The following is a 16,091-nucleotide window of genomic DNA, read 5'->3' as shown; positions in this document are numbered from 1 at the left end:
CTGGGGTGACAGGAGAGAGGAGGGGACATTTTACTCTCACCTTAAAATCCCCACATCTTGTAACCCATCCCACATTTGGCTGCCTTATGAACACCATGGATATAAACCCCATACACACTCCCTGCGAGCAGCCACCTGCCACGGCACTTTTGATGTTTCAGCCCATGATTTACAAGCTGTAAGGCAGCACTACATCTTAATACAGCAATTCCAAGGACTTCAGGATGACACTTGACGAAAACTTAGCTCATTAGTAAACAGGATGCTTTATTTATCTTCAACTCTGATAAGTAAACGCTTTTAAGTACTGCAGAACAAAGGAGAAACCTCGTCACAAACATGAGACACGCGAGCAAGTAGAGCACGTACACGGAAATCCAGTCTTGTCACACGGTAAAATTCATCAAAAGGGTCGTGCTGATCCAGAAGCAGCACTGAGGGACAGGGTAGAATCATAAGAAATGTGTTGAATCGGTACAAATCCAACCTCAGGCAAGAATTTTCCTCAAAAGTTTCATTTTTACTACCAATTCAGACTTTGCCTGACGAGCAGTTCAATCCAGAGGTCAGAAGCAAAGCCTTGCCAGTGCTTGCCCTTTTAAAAACTCTCCCAAAGAATAAAATGAACACACCATTTCCTCTAACCAAAAAGAAATGCAAACAGTTATAACAATCAGAAATAATATTAAACAGACACCAGCAGGGTAATACTACATATTACAAAATGCCACCAGTAACCTGATCAAGTGTTAAAACAGTGCAAGGAATCCTATACAGCCCTTCTAAAATGATTTTTAATTAAATATGGCAATTCCACGAGCCACTTTAAAAGCCTCTACTCTTTAAAAAACATGAAAAAATATGGCCTATTTTAAATAAGTAAATAATCAGTGACTATCTTAATGATGACATAAAAACATAAGTTGGCAGCAAGCTGATTTAATTTATGTTTTCAATGTAAATGACTTGAACTACTAATCTGGATGCTCTGCTACCTATACATGCCTGTAAGACCTAGGAAGAGTGCAGGAAGAAATTGTCTAGAACTTAAATTTACGAATGTTATTAACCTTCTCTTTTATGAGCAACATCACTCCAAACGTCTGTTTGGTATTCTGGCAATTTCACTTGATTAAAAATTAATCCCTTTTCAGCATCTGAAGACGCTCGTGGGAAGAGATTCCAGTGTGCAACCACACATGCACTGGGAAAAGATCAGAGCAGTGCAAGTCTTGATGAGAACAATCACTTGGAACTGAAACAGCCCTGACTTTCTGCAAGGCCATATTCTTTAAATCACGGGGGGTGCAATGTGATTTTGGATATGTTTGGTAAGTCAAGCAGCAAGTCAAGAGAACAAGCTCTGCAGCCTTCACTTATAACCTTGCTCAAAAAGCTTGGTCTGCCAAACTCCAGGTCCCCAGAGGTCTGGGTTTCTCAGGAGCCAAGCCAGCCTTGGAACTGCAGAAGCTGTACAAGAGGGGTTGAATTTGGAACTTTGAACAAGTAAGTATCATGGCTTAAGATGCAACAGCAAGCAGAGAAGAAGAGATGGAAGAAGTCTCTGGCATGGGCTTGGACAAAGGTCTCAGTGCCAGAGCAGCTCCCAAGGACTAAGGAGTCTGCTCGGAGGGACTGCAGGAGGACTAGAGCAGTGAGTCCCTCATGAATATTCAGCAGAGCCACCACATTAGCAGCTCCAAACATAGTAAAGGGTGAAGGTCCCTTAAAGAGCAGCTCTCAGCATCCTGCAGCCAATTCTGACTGGAACCTTATGCTGAACCAGTGCCAGCTGACAAGGGCACGACCTTCTATTGATGCTGAAAACGATGACTTGGTTCAAAAACTGTTTCGTTTTGCTGCCACAGATTAAACAGCTCAGGCTTTGCCCCCGTGAGATGAGTAAAACATGCTCATTAGGTAACCTGCTTCCACAGAGACAGGATCTGAAACAAAGGCTAAGCAGCTTTGTTTTACCATCACAAACGTGTCCTCCAGGTGCTTCGATGCAGAGCGGTTGCAGAGGGAGCACAGCTCTCCCAGCCCCACCACCCTGCCCAGGACATACTCACCACAGGAACAGGACGGAACTCGTGGGGAACGTTAAACATGGCAGCAGGAATCCAGCTCCATACCCCCTCACAGCAATTCTGAGGCTCTCCAAAAATGTGCACCAACAGAAGGAAATCATTTTCGCTTTGTTTATCCACTCTAACAGGCAAGACAATTATGAATTATTATAACAACTTCTTTCAGCTTGTCCAAAATATTTACTGCCCATTGTTTTCATCTTCCTAGTTACAGGCATGCCAATGTCAGACAGTATCTGTTATCATCAACTTGGATTTACTATTCCTACCATCTGTCTTAACTCCAAGCAATAAAGAAATACTGAACAAAAGAGGGGATGAGAGGAAGAAGAGAATCAGAATGCCACAAAGATAAGCAGGCAGTTATTTCTTTGAATGCAAGAACTCTAGAGGCCAAAATGTTCCAGCTGAGCTAACCATGGCTTCCTGCTGCTGTTACCAACATGGTACTGCAGAAAATAATGGCAAATATTACTCACAAAGTACAAACCAGAAACAAGATAATGGAAGAAACATGCATCTACTGGCAAAGCTCATTAGCAGAAGACAGTCAATATAATTCAATATGCTTTGAAGCCACTTTATACAAGTGACAGTGGATTTGCTTAAATTTAAACAAACCACTTAAAACTCTTTATTTCACTAAAGGCAGAAGTTTGACCTTAAATGTTCATTTAAATGAACAAAAGTTGGTTAAAAAACAAAAACTGGAGTCTCACAAATGCAGCTGAATGGCTGAGACTCGCAGTACCACTGGAGATAATCTGGTCCAAGTCCCCTGCTCAAAGCAGGGTCAATTTGAACAAGCTGCTTGGGATCTTTTTTTTTTTCCAGGCAGGCTTTGAAACTCTCCAGCAATGGAACCCTCCACAATCTCCAGCCACTCAGGGTAAATGTTTTCTCAGGGTCTGACTGAAATAAGACTTCTCCACTTTGGCCCTACCAGCACACGAGGCTGTGCTGCCTGTTGACTACTCCTGATCAGTGCAAGCAGCTCAAATCAACGCACTCAAAAATGCCAATGAGATGTCTGAGCAGGAAATTTATTGACCGTGCCTGCATGCATTAGTAATCACACAGCATGGCCTCTGGGGCCAATAATGCAGACACTTGGATTCCTTCATCTTCCAGTCACTGCTCCAAATTCCCCCGTCACACAAGGACACACAGAACAAGAACACATTTTTTGTACTCCTGGATACTGCACTTGAAATCAGCTGGGCTTTGTCTTGTTACTGTACATACTCAATAAGCTGCTTTCAATGGCACAGTATCAAGGATATCTTAAATAATTAGTCTCTCAGAAAAGCCACTATTAACACTCCTTGCCTCAAACATTACGTGCAAACCTCAGTTACTCTGAGGTGGACCTGGCAGGAACCTGTATAAACTCAGTGCTCTTGAGATTTCTATCAGAAATCAGTCACTTGATTTCACAGGAGATGACAAGAATGCACAAGCACATTTTTTGTTCTCCCTTACAGAAGTCTCAAGTGGCATTTGCTGTAAGCAGGACAACGTTAAGGGCCCGTGAAATGTCAGAGGTTTCCCAAGGAAAAGTCAATTCTGGTCATGCTTCCCCTCCTAAAACACATGAGTAATTCAGGTGGATCGGGTCAGACTACACCTGGGTCAAGAAGAGGGAAACAAATATCAGGCATTAATCTCTGGTACCAAAACTGTACAACTGTTATTTTTGTGCATAATTCCTTTCTGGTTTTACATTCTGCAGGAGAAGATGCCTTGAGAGATTTCTTCTCCCCAGTAGAATTTTCCAACTTGCTGTTTTATACCAGCGCAGCTACTGAAGTCACTTATTTTAGAGTCCAAGTCTGATAATTAAGTCAGCCTATTTCAGGGTCGTCCCCCTCCCCCAGGCTTCTTCATTACAGCTATTTTCATTCTGGACTCTCCACACACTGTGTGCACCTGTAATCTGTATCTACATTGTATTAGTAGGATCCTCCTAATTAGATTTAATTTCTTCAAGTGAGGAAAAAAAGTGACATGCTAAGCCTGCCAGTTCTTTGAAGAATGTCCTAGAAGGTCAAATGGTGTGTCTACAAGGGCTCTGTGATCCCTTTGACACAAGGAAGATAAGGTTGGTCAACATTTCAGATGCCTTCAGTAATGAAAAGCAAAGTGACTGGTATTGATTCCCTTCACATCAATCTCAAAGTGGTAAACAAAATAATTATATCCTCTGTATAGCAGTCTCATGGGTGCATGCAGATCCTTAATAGATTACAGACAGAAGAAAGCTCATTTAAATCACACATCATGTAAAATTCTAGTTTTCTTAATTGAGCTACTATGCAGACACTAAAGCTTCCAAAATCCCTATACCCCTTATCCTTACAAATTCAACCAAAATCAGAAACTCTCTGAAGATCAGTACAATACTCTTCCTACACATTACAGCCCCACAGTTTTGTCTAATTCTGAAACAACAGCTCTGTTCTTCAACAGAAATACCTGTATACTCTTTTTGAAGCTTTTATAATTCTAAAATACGTTGGTTTAATTCTTCAAAGTAAAAATTATTTACAAATTAAAAACTGGCTCCTGTGTGAGACCAGCAGAGTTCCCCCAGACTTCAACCTCTTTCCCCACGAAATAGTTCTGTTCATCCCATAATTCTTATTAGACTTTCCCTTCCTTTTGTGGCATCATGACAAACTCCACCCCAGATTACCTGAAGTGATAAAGGGCCAATAACCAAGGGCTGTGAGGGTCCTCTCAGATGCTTTGTGGTTGTGGTGGAACCCCACAGCACAACCCCACACACACCCGATCCCTGGCTTGCAGCCTCCTCTTCCCAACTGCATCACTGCGACACACACATCTGCATTTGGCACCTGCTTAGCTCTTTCACCACCAGGATCTGGAGCCAATTTGTTTGGCTGAACACTGCTCCCTCCAAACGCAGCAGTATTTACCCATTAGTGCACAGGTAGTGAGCCTGTAGCACAGAAAATAAAACAAATAAAAAGCCAAGACATAGTCTTACTCGTGGTTAAAATGCCTATTGCCCATTCTAGCAGCTCTCAGCCCACCTGGGTGTTTTCTAAAGGTAATACTACACAGAGAGGCTGCTGAATTTTAACAGCAGTCACTGCAGTTATTGAAATATTGATACATAAAATGAGGTAACAGATTACAGGATCTCTACCTTTGGTTCCCATAAAAAGGTGATTTCTTTGTATTGCTCCCCTGCCTTGGATATATCTTCCACAAATTTTAGAACATTTAACTTGTGAAACTTTCAAGTTCTTCCTATTTCTCCGTGGCACAGAGAATGAGCTTCTTTTCTATATTCAGATGGACAGTGCAAAGCAAAATTTCTCATTCAGGACACAAAGAGTTAATCCAAGACAAAAGGAGAGAATACAAGGTCAAAATAACACGGGAAAGTAAAACATCTTGTAGGACAGGGCTGAAGACAGTTCACTGGCCAGTGCTAAGGTTACCAACATCACTACCCTCCTACAGAGAGGGAAATGAGAAGAATTTGCTAAATATAGCTAGAAGTGTTTGGAAGGATGCCTATCCTTATTTGTGCATTCATCTGTTTAATTGTGGGCAATATAGTCCACCAGACAGCCTGAGGCAAGCGGGGATGTTCAATATTCCCTGAATTATACAATTTCAACTGCAGACTGGGCTTAATCACAGAGTTTACAACAGTACAACTGAAAACTTTGTACTTTGAAACTCAGGTTTGGGAATGCACTAAATGCCTTCAAAGCTGTGTGCAGTTTTCACAGGCAGGGTGAGAAAGGCCACAAATTCCTCTGTTTACTGGATGACCTCAAGTCTTTCAAATCCAAGTGTATACAAATATAATTTATATGTATTATCTCCTGATCATTTAAATGCAAATGCTTGCCTTTGCATTGTGAAGAGATTAACCTTCATACAATCAATATTATTTTGAATTTATGTTCATTTTTGATTTAAAAAGCGCTGCTAACAAGAACTTTGTTATTGGGCTGTATATAACTACGTAAGTTACATCAGCTCTTCCTGGAGAGGAAAGGGCATATAACAAACCAAAGATCTGTTTAATATTAGGTCTTCAGTTCCTTAAAAATTAAAGCTCTTGTAATTCAGAATTATCACACTGCTTCTCTGCCTCAGAACAGTGGAGAGTGGTTTGTGGCATCCTAACTGAAATGAGGTGGTTATTTCCTTGAACAGACAGCTGAGCACAGGGTGGGATTCAAAACCCCACCATCAGCACAGTAAGTAGTCTGCAAAAGCTGAAGACTGTTTACCATCTACAAGAACCCACCACAATGAAACATCAGTAAAAAACTGTGGCAACCTACGAAGGTGTGGAACCTGTGGATTATACGATTCCATCATCACACCACGTTAAAACCACCTCCAAAATACTGCCTCAGGAGAGGGAGCACCGTGCTTGACTTCCACTATCTCCCAGCCTGCAGTAAGGAAGTGCCTTGGTCCTGAATCAGAACCCACAGGAATTTAGCAAGTGCTATTTCTGCTTGTAGTAAAATCTTCAATATGTAATTTACATCTTGATATGTCATCATTTCTTGGTATTTAACTTAGTAACAGCTTCTCTAAAGCAGAGATTTTATTACATAAATTATGGAAGTAGCAGACTGGGTATAGTGCAGACAGCATAAATTTCTGAATCAATACAAAATATGTCCCCGGTAGTAGTTGTTATTCTGTGCAGGTGTGTTATTGATTACAGCCATAATGGTCTCACTTTAGCTGCCATCAATAACTCACTGCTTGTATTGTCACACTGAATTAAAAAAGAACCAGTCTAAGAATATGAGAAGTTCTACCAGCATGGCATGACCCTGCCTGTGGTGCAGAGCAGCAGAACGCTGCCAGTTTAAGTCAGGATTCACGTTTGAAACTTCACCCGCCATTACACTGGTAAAATAAAGGCAAATGTGGTATTTATTGAGGCAGAAGAGCATGTGTTCTTAAACATTCTGGAAAACTCTTCAGTTTATGGCTACTGCATCCAATGAAACTGTTTGCAGTACCGTGGGGCCACTATCAGGATACAGGTACTGTTTTGTGAATGGTCATTGACATTTCACTGACGAACATGGAGGAAGCTTCCTTGCATCAGATTAAGGATTGTGGAAGGAATGCTAGATTATTTCATTTTTTTAAATGGAGCTCATTTATAATGCAAAACTTGACAGCAGCATACAACAGTAACACACAACAGCAGAATACTAACCACAAGCCAAATGTTTGTGGAGTATCAAACAGTGTCACATCTCATTCTCCCTCCCCAAGACAGACCACACTTTTATAAACCATATTTTAAGCAATCCTGCAATTGGCTTTCCCCTGGGGAACCTCTGCAACTCTGCACACTATTAAAAAGATTATTATTTTTCCATTTAAAACCTGCGAAGTAAAGCCTACCCAACATGACTCTATCCATTCAGCTCTCATCAAGCTGTGAATCCAGTAGCCATGGACACTGCTGATTAGTCAAACATTGCACTGCAGTTTCTTAGCCACAGCAGAATCCAGTAAAAGTCTGTGCCATCGTTTCTGTCACTGTTCTGAATAGCAGTTACTTAAAATTTTATCACTACATAACTCAAGTTAAATAGAGAACTGCTTACTGTAATGAGAAGGTTCTATGGAGGAATTCCAACCCATGGGTAGAACTGGTACCACCAGAGCAGATGAAGAACATGCAATTAAATTACTGGAAACACGAACTCTACTTTCACTAAGCTGATCTACATTCATGGCAATCAAGACTCTTCCAGCAACAACTTAAGGTGCCATTTTTCTCTACAAAAAAACCCCCGTGATCATTTCTTTTTTTATATTAAGAGGGGAAAATAACCAAACTTAGAGAAGAGCACATGTGAGACACAAAGCCCAGATCCTGGAAAGCTATTTTTTGCTGGCTAGCACTCCAAATTAAGCTACAGCTCGCACCTCAAAGTCAGTCAATACCACTGCACCTCTAAGAATTCTTACAGGAATTATTCCATTAGATAAGCAGAACGATTTCCAACTAAGAATGCACATCGTGATGTCAGTCCCCTGAGAAGCCCACTTTCAAGGATAACTGTGCAAAGAAAGCACTGATGCCTAATTCTAAAATCCCAAATTACTAAATTCTCAAAGAAACATGGAAAATAATGAATTTTTTTCACTTACCACAGCTACACAATGTCAGGAGTCACCCCAAAATGATCTACTCCCTTCTTCCTCCCTCGCTTGCTTGCAATGTTTAAGCCATAACTCTTCACTGATGCATTTCAGAAAACAAAGGCTTCACAACCCTTAAATAAACCATAAGGACCTAAACAGTAACTGTTCTGGAGGACAGAGGCCTGTTGGTAAGGCACTAGACCTGAAGCTTTCAGTGGCTTAAAACAGCCATAACCAGGCAAACAAAATAAGGGCTAAAACTGAAATTGTGAAAGATACCTTGCCATTGTCCTCTCAACCTTCAGCCAGCTTGAGAATGCCACGGAAGCACTGAAGCAGCCAAGAGATGATACTGCTTAGATAGCAAAACCTCCGTCTCTCCCTGACCTACAAATCAGAAGCTGACAGATTAGTGGTGCCCCGGTGTATATCCCACAGTATCTCACAGCTACCGAACCAAAATGCATGTGCTCTGAGATGCAGAAAGAAACAGAACTATAAATAACACCAGCTGAAGCATGCACTGAAGATTCTGACAACCCAGTCAAGGACCTTATGGAACAAAATTCCCCAATTGTCTAAGAAAGCTGTGCCATGTGAAGAGATGCACCACACTGCATGGAGCTCAGTGTCAACTGGAGAGCAGCACAACCCTGCCCACGTGTTCCTCATGCACCTCAGGACCAGCAGTGTCACCCCTGCACAATGCTGGGTGACAATGACTGTCCTGGGCCACTCAGCCTGCAATCTGTGGTCTCAATACCACAGTTCTGCTCTTCATAAATCTACTCTACAACCAAAAATCACTCAGCTCATGGTAATTAGTACCAGCTGATTACAGGAGATTACGACTTGCAGAATCAGACAAAGATACCCTTCACAAAGAGGTTTGGGGAGACAGAACTGCATATACTCAGGCTCATAGGTTTTCCTCAATGTACTATTGCTAACAAACACTGGACACCTTGTGCAAAACCCTGTGCAATGGAGAAAACGCAGACATAGGTACTACACAAGTACCCACTGAGCAGTTTTTTTCTAGGCTAACTCCTCAGAGGGCCTGATTTTGAAAAACATGGTGAGGCAGATCCCTTGACTTCACTGTGCCCAGCTTCTTGGAACCGACTTTGGCTGGCCCTTACTTGGTTGGAACCAGTACCATCTCCACCAGTTTTATCTAGATTGGACAAAAAACATACAACTACAAAGCCAAAGATAAGGACATAAACACAACATCAACTTTTACAGAATTGGATAAAATAACCACTTTAAAAAACCACCAAAACCACATCAAGAAAGCCAGTCACTTCAGGGGTATAATAGTGTCTTACTTAGCTAAGATTCACTGTTTTCAGAAAGCAGCATTTGTTCCAACAGTGGTAACAGAATGACAACTACTGCAAGAAGATAAACGTTCTTTGTAGGAAGGAGGAGTGATATGAGCTTCATTAACTGAAGTATTCTATAAAAGAGATTAAAACACTTAAAAATGCGACCATATTTACCGCTATTGGGTATACTGCCCTTTTTTTTATCCCAATGATTACCTGATATTCCAAGAAAGGCATTTATTTTGGAGGGTCAAAATGTGGGACTACCCTGAAACACAGTGGCAATCAATGAGTCTCATCAGGACTCTAAAATATTATTTTGTTTGATCCATGTGTATGAATTAATGAGTCATAGATGCTGTCCAATTACTTTTAAATGATTAGCCATTTACAGACCACACACCAAACACTACTTCTTGAAAATGGGACTGCCAGACTGCTGACTGTCAGGCTTCCAAAAGCTTGGACACGACTGAATTGAGCTGTCTGTTCTCAGAATGGTGCAGAAAAACAGCCACAAAAACAACGGGTTTCTGGGGAACTATTCATTTGTCTTACATACTATGCAAATCAAATGTGACCCAAGCTAGTGAAGATGCAGAGCTCTAGAACCTCAGCAGACAGCACCACAGGCAGCCTTACAGATTGTTTTGGATTGCCTGCGGAATGGAGAAACAAGGAACAAAACACTTGCACAGCAGTTTTGTTGTTTGGGTTTGTTTTGCACGAGCTGTCAGAATAAAATAAACCCCACTTCATTATCTAAGCTGGCTGCTATTTTTCCAGATGCTCAGGTGGGTAACCACCTTGCTCCAGCACACAGGTGGACCACATCCTACCTGGAATTTAAGAGACTGCTTCGAGACCTCCCTGTTCTAATTTTAATGCTTAAACACTGATGATATTGCTACTGCCCTTTCCTGAAGAACATTTGCTTGTCAACTTACATGTACACTCTGAATGTCTTGCATTATGGAAAGCAGACTTGTTCTTTAAAAATGAGGATCTTGATCTCAACAGAAATCTCCCTGCTAATGTCCAGGTGACACACATTAAGTCTGAGTAAGGCAGCCTCATGCAACACATCTGAAGTTCCTTCCTTATTCCCACTGGTGTAACCCTAGAGTTGGCCCTTTCCCCCTAAGCAGGTAAGAAAGTAAAGAATCTGACCTAAACTTTCTGTTTTGAAGATTACTGTGATTACAGGATACCCTCACAAGACACTGCCATACTCAGGTTAAACTGGAAAGACATAAACTAAATGTCATCTCACACTTAGCTGCCACAGTGTTTGTTTACAGTGTTTGTGTCAATGATTTATACTCACCCAATAAAATATTAAGAGCAACAAACCATAAAGCTGGTAGCACAAGAATTCTAACAGGCTTTCCTTGCAGTCTGTCAATCCTGACACTACCCAAGATCCACCAAAAGCACTGCAGAAGTAACGTGTTGCATTACACCAAATCCAATACAGAAGCTCAGTTTTATATAACTGTAATATGCATACATATGGTCTTCAGGACAAGATATCTTCTCTAAACTGCAGTTCATACAGAATTCCAAGCATAAGCAATAGACAGCAATGTTGCCATTTCTAGTTCAGTATCTTAATATAATGGGAATCTCCCTCTATTTGTAGCTCTTACTGGTTCTTCTCGTATTAAAGACTTGCTGAAACTGAAATCCATTGCAGGTTTTGAATTAATAAGTGCAGGTCAAAGAAGGCACTATTTTCCACCTATTTTAACCAAACAGTAGGTCAAAGCTATGACCATGTTAGTTGGAATCCAACTATTTATCGTGACAACAACTATAAATAAATGACATAATATATACAAATATAAATGACATAACATATACAAATATAAATTACATATCATATACAAATATAAATAAATGACATAAAAACAAAAAAAAAGTCAACTTTGTAAAGATCACCAATGTCAAATAAAATACATTCTGTGCATCTCTGAACAATACAGGAGGATAAACCATGCAGTGAAACTATGCAGTCGAACTATTGTTCTTCCAAACCTTGCCTTCCTAGTACATTCCTTTAGCCAAGAAATGGGAAGATAAAGCCATTTGCCTAATGAAGCATATAATTTAAATATTTCAGACAGGCATTTACAGAGATGTTGCTTAAAATAGATTTCCCAGCCACGCATCCAAATCTTTTGCATGATGAAGATCTCAACATAGTTCACAACTTATTTTTTCTATAAACTCTAAACTCTCCAGCCCTTGCAGCTACTTTAGTCACCATGAGTACTCTGCATTACTTTATTACAATCTTTTTTTCCATAGCAGATCTAATATGAAGCTGCAATTTTCCTCTTTTGCAGTGCCTTGCAACATTTCTAAACCCACTAAAATTTCAGATTTTATTACTGCACCGTGCAGTCCTGCACAATTCTGTAAACAAAATAGGGTGAAATTTATGGAACCTTAAAGGGATAGTGTACTTAATACAGACTGCAGCATTCCATCCACAGGAAGATGCAATCAGCTAATGTCAATATTCTGTCATTTAGAGTCACAGTTTCTTACCCTAAAATATTCCCATTAATACAAAACAGCAGGGTTGGGTTTTTCCCCCCAAACTTGTATCTAGGATTTAAGCTATTAATACGATAACAGGTCTTCACTTGATAAAAGAAACCTGCTTATTTTTTTTCCCAATGAGCTATATCACATTTGTGACCTACCTAAGGCACAAGAGTACATCCTAACAAGCAAAGTGCATATTACAAGAATTCCCCCTTCCACACACACAAACAAGAGCCTACATGAAAAAAAAAAAGAGAGAAAAGGGAAAAGGCAGTCTTTACTATTCACATGCTAGGAGCGAGTATTTCCAAGAGTTGATCAACTTCCACAAACGTCAGATTTTAATTGTGTACCTCAATACTGCAGGGAAAGCGAAAAGTAAAAAATAACCCCAACTTTGGCTTTTAAGTCTGTAACGCATTTCACCCTTTAGAAAAAAATAGGTTAGTTTTGCCTGGTCTTTGCTACAAAGAGAGTCATCTCCTATGTACGCCACAAATAACCTGAGCAATGACTTCCCTCCAGGACAAGAGCTGCCCATCATATCGCAGGATTATTACAATGCTGGTTTGTTTAGGGGTTGCCTCTGCGTGTGTGGCTTGCCTATGTAATTCAGGCGATCGCGCACACCAGCCCCTCGTTGCGTACCTCACAATAAACTGATGGACGCTGCTAAACCTGAACCACCAACCTTTACAGCAAACAAAGAAGTCTAAGCCCGCAACCGTGATGCAAAATCACCCCAAAACCCACTACACCCTGCAAGAGCCTCTCACCGAGAACAGCCCGGCAGGCTCATTCATCCTTCCCAACCCAGCCATCCGCTCACCATCTCCTCCGTCTTCTCTTATCTCTCTGCCCCTCCGCTTATTTTCCTCGCTGCTGCTGCTGCTTCTGCTGCTGGATTCAAGGAGGCGGTGTACCAAAAAAAAAAAAAAAAATTTAAAAAAATTGAAATAAAAAAACCAAAAAGCAGAGGAAAGGCGAGCTCTCCAGTTCCGCAGCGGCAGCCGCTGGCCAGCACCAGCCCCGGGCTCCGCTGCCAGCGCGGGGGCCGCTCCCGCCCGTCCCCGGGAGAGCAGAGCGCCCGGGCTGCACCAGCTCCTCCCGCCCGCTCACCACCGACACGGCCGAGTAGTCGCAGCCGGGCTGAATTTCCCCTCCCACCTCCACATTCCTATTTACAAAGGGTATCCAAGACCAACTTTATCCAACGGGGGCTGGGGGGGGGGGGGGGGGGGGGGGGGGGGGGGGCGGTGAGGGAGGGGGAGGTAGAAGCGATCATTAACCCTTTTCTGTCGTTTACCTTTCGCTACTGGGATTTTTTTGCTCCGGTTTTGGAGCACACGGGGGGATTCCCCTTTCTCTACAGAGCACGTGGGCTCGCTGCCATCGGGCCCCGCCGGGTCCGCGCTCCCGCAGCGCGGCTTGGCCGCTCGCCACCTCTAGAGCAGCACAGCCCTCCCCTTAAAAAACGTCCAAGGGCACGGCCGAGAAACGCGCGCCCTCCCCACACTAGCGCTCGGGAAGCAAGAAGGGATGAACGCCCAGCGCGGCCGGGCCGTGAGGGGAGGGCGCGCCCAGCCCACTCCGGTGTTTCTGAGGGGGCGTTCGCAGCGCCCGGCGCTCACACCTGGGGAGCCCCGCCCGCCCCGCGCGCCAGCCGGCCCCGCCAATTCCCCATTGGCCGCTCGGCCGCGCCCGCGCCCGGCAACCGCAGCCCTATTGGTGCGGTCCCGCCCCTGCCGCCGCGCCATTGGCCGGCAGGGCTGTCCGTCACTGAGCCGGGCGGGGCTGTCCATCAGTGAGCCGGCGGGCCCGCCCCTTGGCGGGAGTAGGGCCGGGATGGGCCCGGGGCTCGGCCCTGCCCTCGCGGCACCGGGGGCTGAGGCTCGGCCGTTCCCTCACGGCACCGCAAGGCAAGGCGCGGGGCTCGGCCCTGTCCTCACGGCACGGCGCGGCCGGGGCTCGGCCCTGCCCTGCCCTCGGGGCGCTGTGGCTGCGCGCCCGGCAGCGCTGGGCCCGCTCCGCGCATTGAAGGGTTTGTGCCCTCGGGAACTCCCCGGTGTCTTGCCCCGCTGCCGCGGGGGGATTCGGGCCCAGCTGGCGTCCGAAGGGCTGTGGCAGAGGGCCCGCCAGGTGCAGCGCAGCCAGGGGATGCTGGCAACGCCATCCGCGGGGGTTTGTCCAACCTGCCCTTCTCGCCCTTTGCAGGGGTCTGTCGCCTTCTCTCTGGTAACCTAAATGTCTGGAGCTTTCCGTGGCCCTATTTTGTATCTTGTTATCTATCTCCTTCATTAATGTTCCTCCTTCTAATCGTTTCCTGTGGGTTCCCCCCTCCCTAACCGTGGGTGCCAGAAATGCTTCAGCATTACAGTGTCACTGTGGTGTGGACAGAGGCAGTGTCACTGCCTTGTCTCCTCCATATATCTGTATTTTATACATTAGGTGATTACTCTGGTCCAGTTTACCACAGTATTATCCTGAGAGGTCACATTGAAATATTTATATATAGTAACAGCCAAATTATCTCCTGAAGTACTTTTTGCCCATCCCTGCATTATTTCCAGATGTGTTTCCTCACGTTTTCTGATATTGAAAATGCAATTTATTGGATTAGAATGATTTAATTGGGTATATCAGATGATTTTGTAACCAATCAGCCCTGTGAATTATCCACTCATCTGCTAAGCTACAGATTTTACTAGTAAAGATCTTGCCTCATCTAGGCAATTGATATAGATACGAAATCGGATCGGAGCAAGAACTCATCTCCAGAATACTCTGGGTCCCAGATGTCTCCTCTTTACAACCAGTTTTTGAGAGAGCTCTCATGGAAAAGATATTTAATCCATCTAAGGTGTGTTTTCTGCACTCCAAACAGCATGCATTCCAGCACATAAAGAACAAGGTTTAAACAAATGTCAGGACTATTTCTCTTTTAGTTTTTGAGATTTACTCAGGGCAATTCTACAAGGTTTTTACTAAGCTTCTGCTTGTTTTTCAGCTTTCTCCAAGAGAGGTTCTGCCCTGACAGCCAGTACTACTCTCTTCATTAAGATAAAGTGGACACAGACTCCCAGCCTGCTTGGGATGAGAGTATTCAAGTTTGACAAACAATGGGAGCCATACACAGATCCCCTAGAACAGGGTCTAAAAGGGACAACAATAACCAAGCTGTTTTAGGCAGAACAAAAAGTAGACACAAGAATAGAAGGAAGAGTCTGAATGGCCACCAAATCCAATATGCACAAGTCCTTTCAGCAGACTGTTTTTGTGAAACCTCTTAAATGGCTTTTTAAATTACTCTGAGGTTATTCTAACTTCCCATATGTATTAAAAATAACAAAAACAATCATTAAAAACCACCATTAAGCTTAAAGCTTATGGACAGTTTTTCTTCCCATGGGCATTACTGCTACTGAAAACATGCAGGTTTATCATCTGAAGATTTTTAATGGGTATCAAGCATAGAAGGTAAATAATCTTTGTTCACAGTGATGAGTCTATACTTGGAGCCTGAAACAGTGACAGAAAGAACAGTACATTGCAATTAATGTGCATGCATTTTACCAGTTTCAATGTAATGGAGATTTGTATAATTTGTCTACTCATTCATCAGATAACTTTTAAATAACAACTCTGTGCCTGAGAGCATAAATACATTTTAGGTTTATATGTATCAAGGTAATAACTGCAATCTATTATTGTATTTCAGAAGCAATAGTACAAAGAATGATGATCATATACTCACCCAGTAATTTTCATCAGCAGATCTCAGCAGACCTTGTGAAGGTCAATGTGATCATCCCACTGATGATGATGGAGAAAGCAAGCGTTGAGATGAACTTGCTCAATGTCATGTGCCAGAGCAGTGGTAAAGCTGACACTTCGACTTCAGCTTTTCTGCAATCCAGGATGAAAGGTTTTGCCTCACAAACCA

The 16,091-nt window shown here is 43.0% G+C and overlaps 1 protein-coding gene across 2 annotated transcripts in view; it reads right to left on the bottom strand.

Annotated features, from left to right (window-relative positions):
* The window catches only part of ARVCF (ARVCF delta catenin family member), a 215,231-nt gene extending 199,169 nt beyond the window's left edge, over positions 1-16,062 (bottom strand). The window contains exons 1-2 of one of the 2 annotated variants that reach the window (XM_027892645.1): positions 15,903-16,062; positions 12,978-13,036 (exon numbers count right to left, since the gene is read on the bottom strand). The gene's annotated coding sequence lies outside the window, so the exon portion shown is untranslated. Of the gene's footprint in view, positions 1-12,924; positions 13,106-15,902 lie in introns of those variants that run through there. The other variant, XM_027892647.1, reaches the window with a different exon arrangement.
* Positions 16,063-16,091: the final 29 nt, after the last annotated feature.

The sequence above is a fragment of the Empidonax traillii genome, unplaced genomic scaffold (genome assembly GCF_003031625.1).
Source record: "Empidonax traillii isolate 1590-97213 ecotype Southwest subspecies unplaced genomic scaffold, ASM303162v1 scaffold361:size2146424, whole genome shotgun sequence".
NCBI lineage: Eukaryota > Metazoa > Chordata > Aves > Passeriformes > Tyrannidae > Empidonax > Empidonax traillii.
This window is presented reverse-complemented; position numbering and strand designations above follow the sequence as displayed.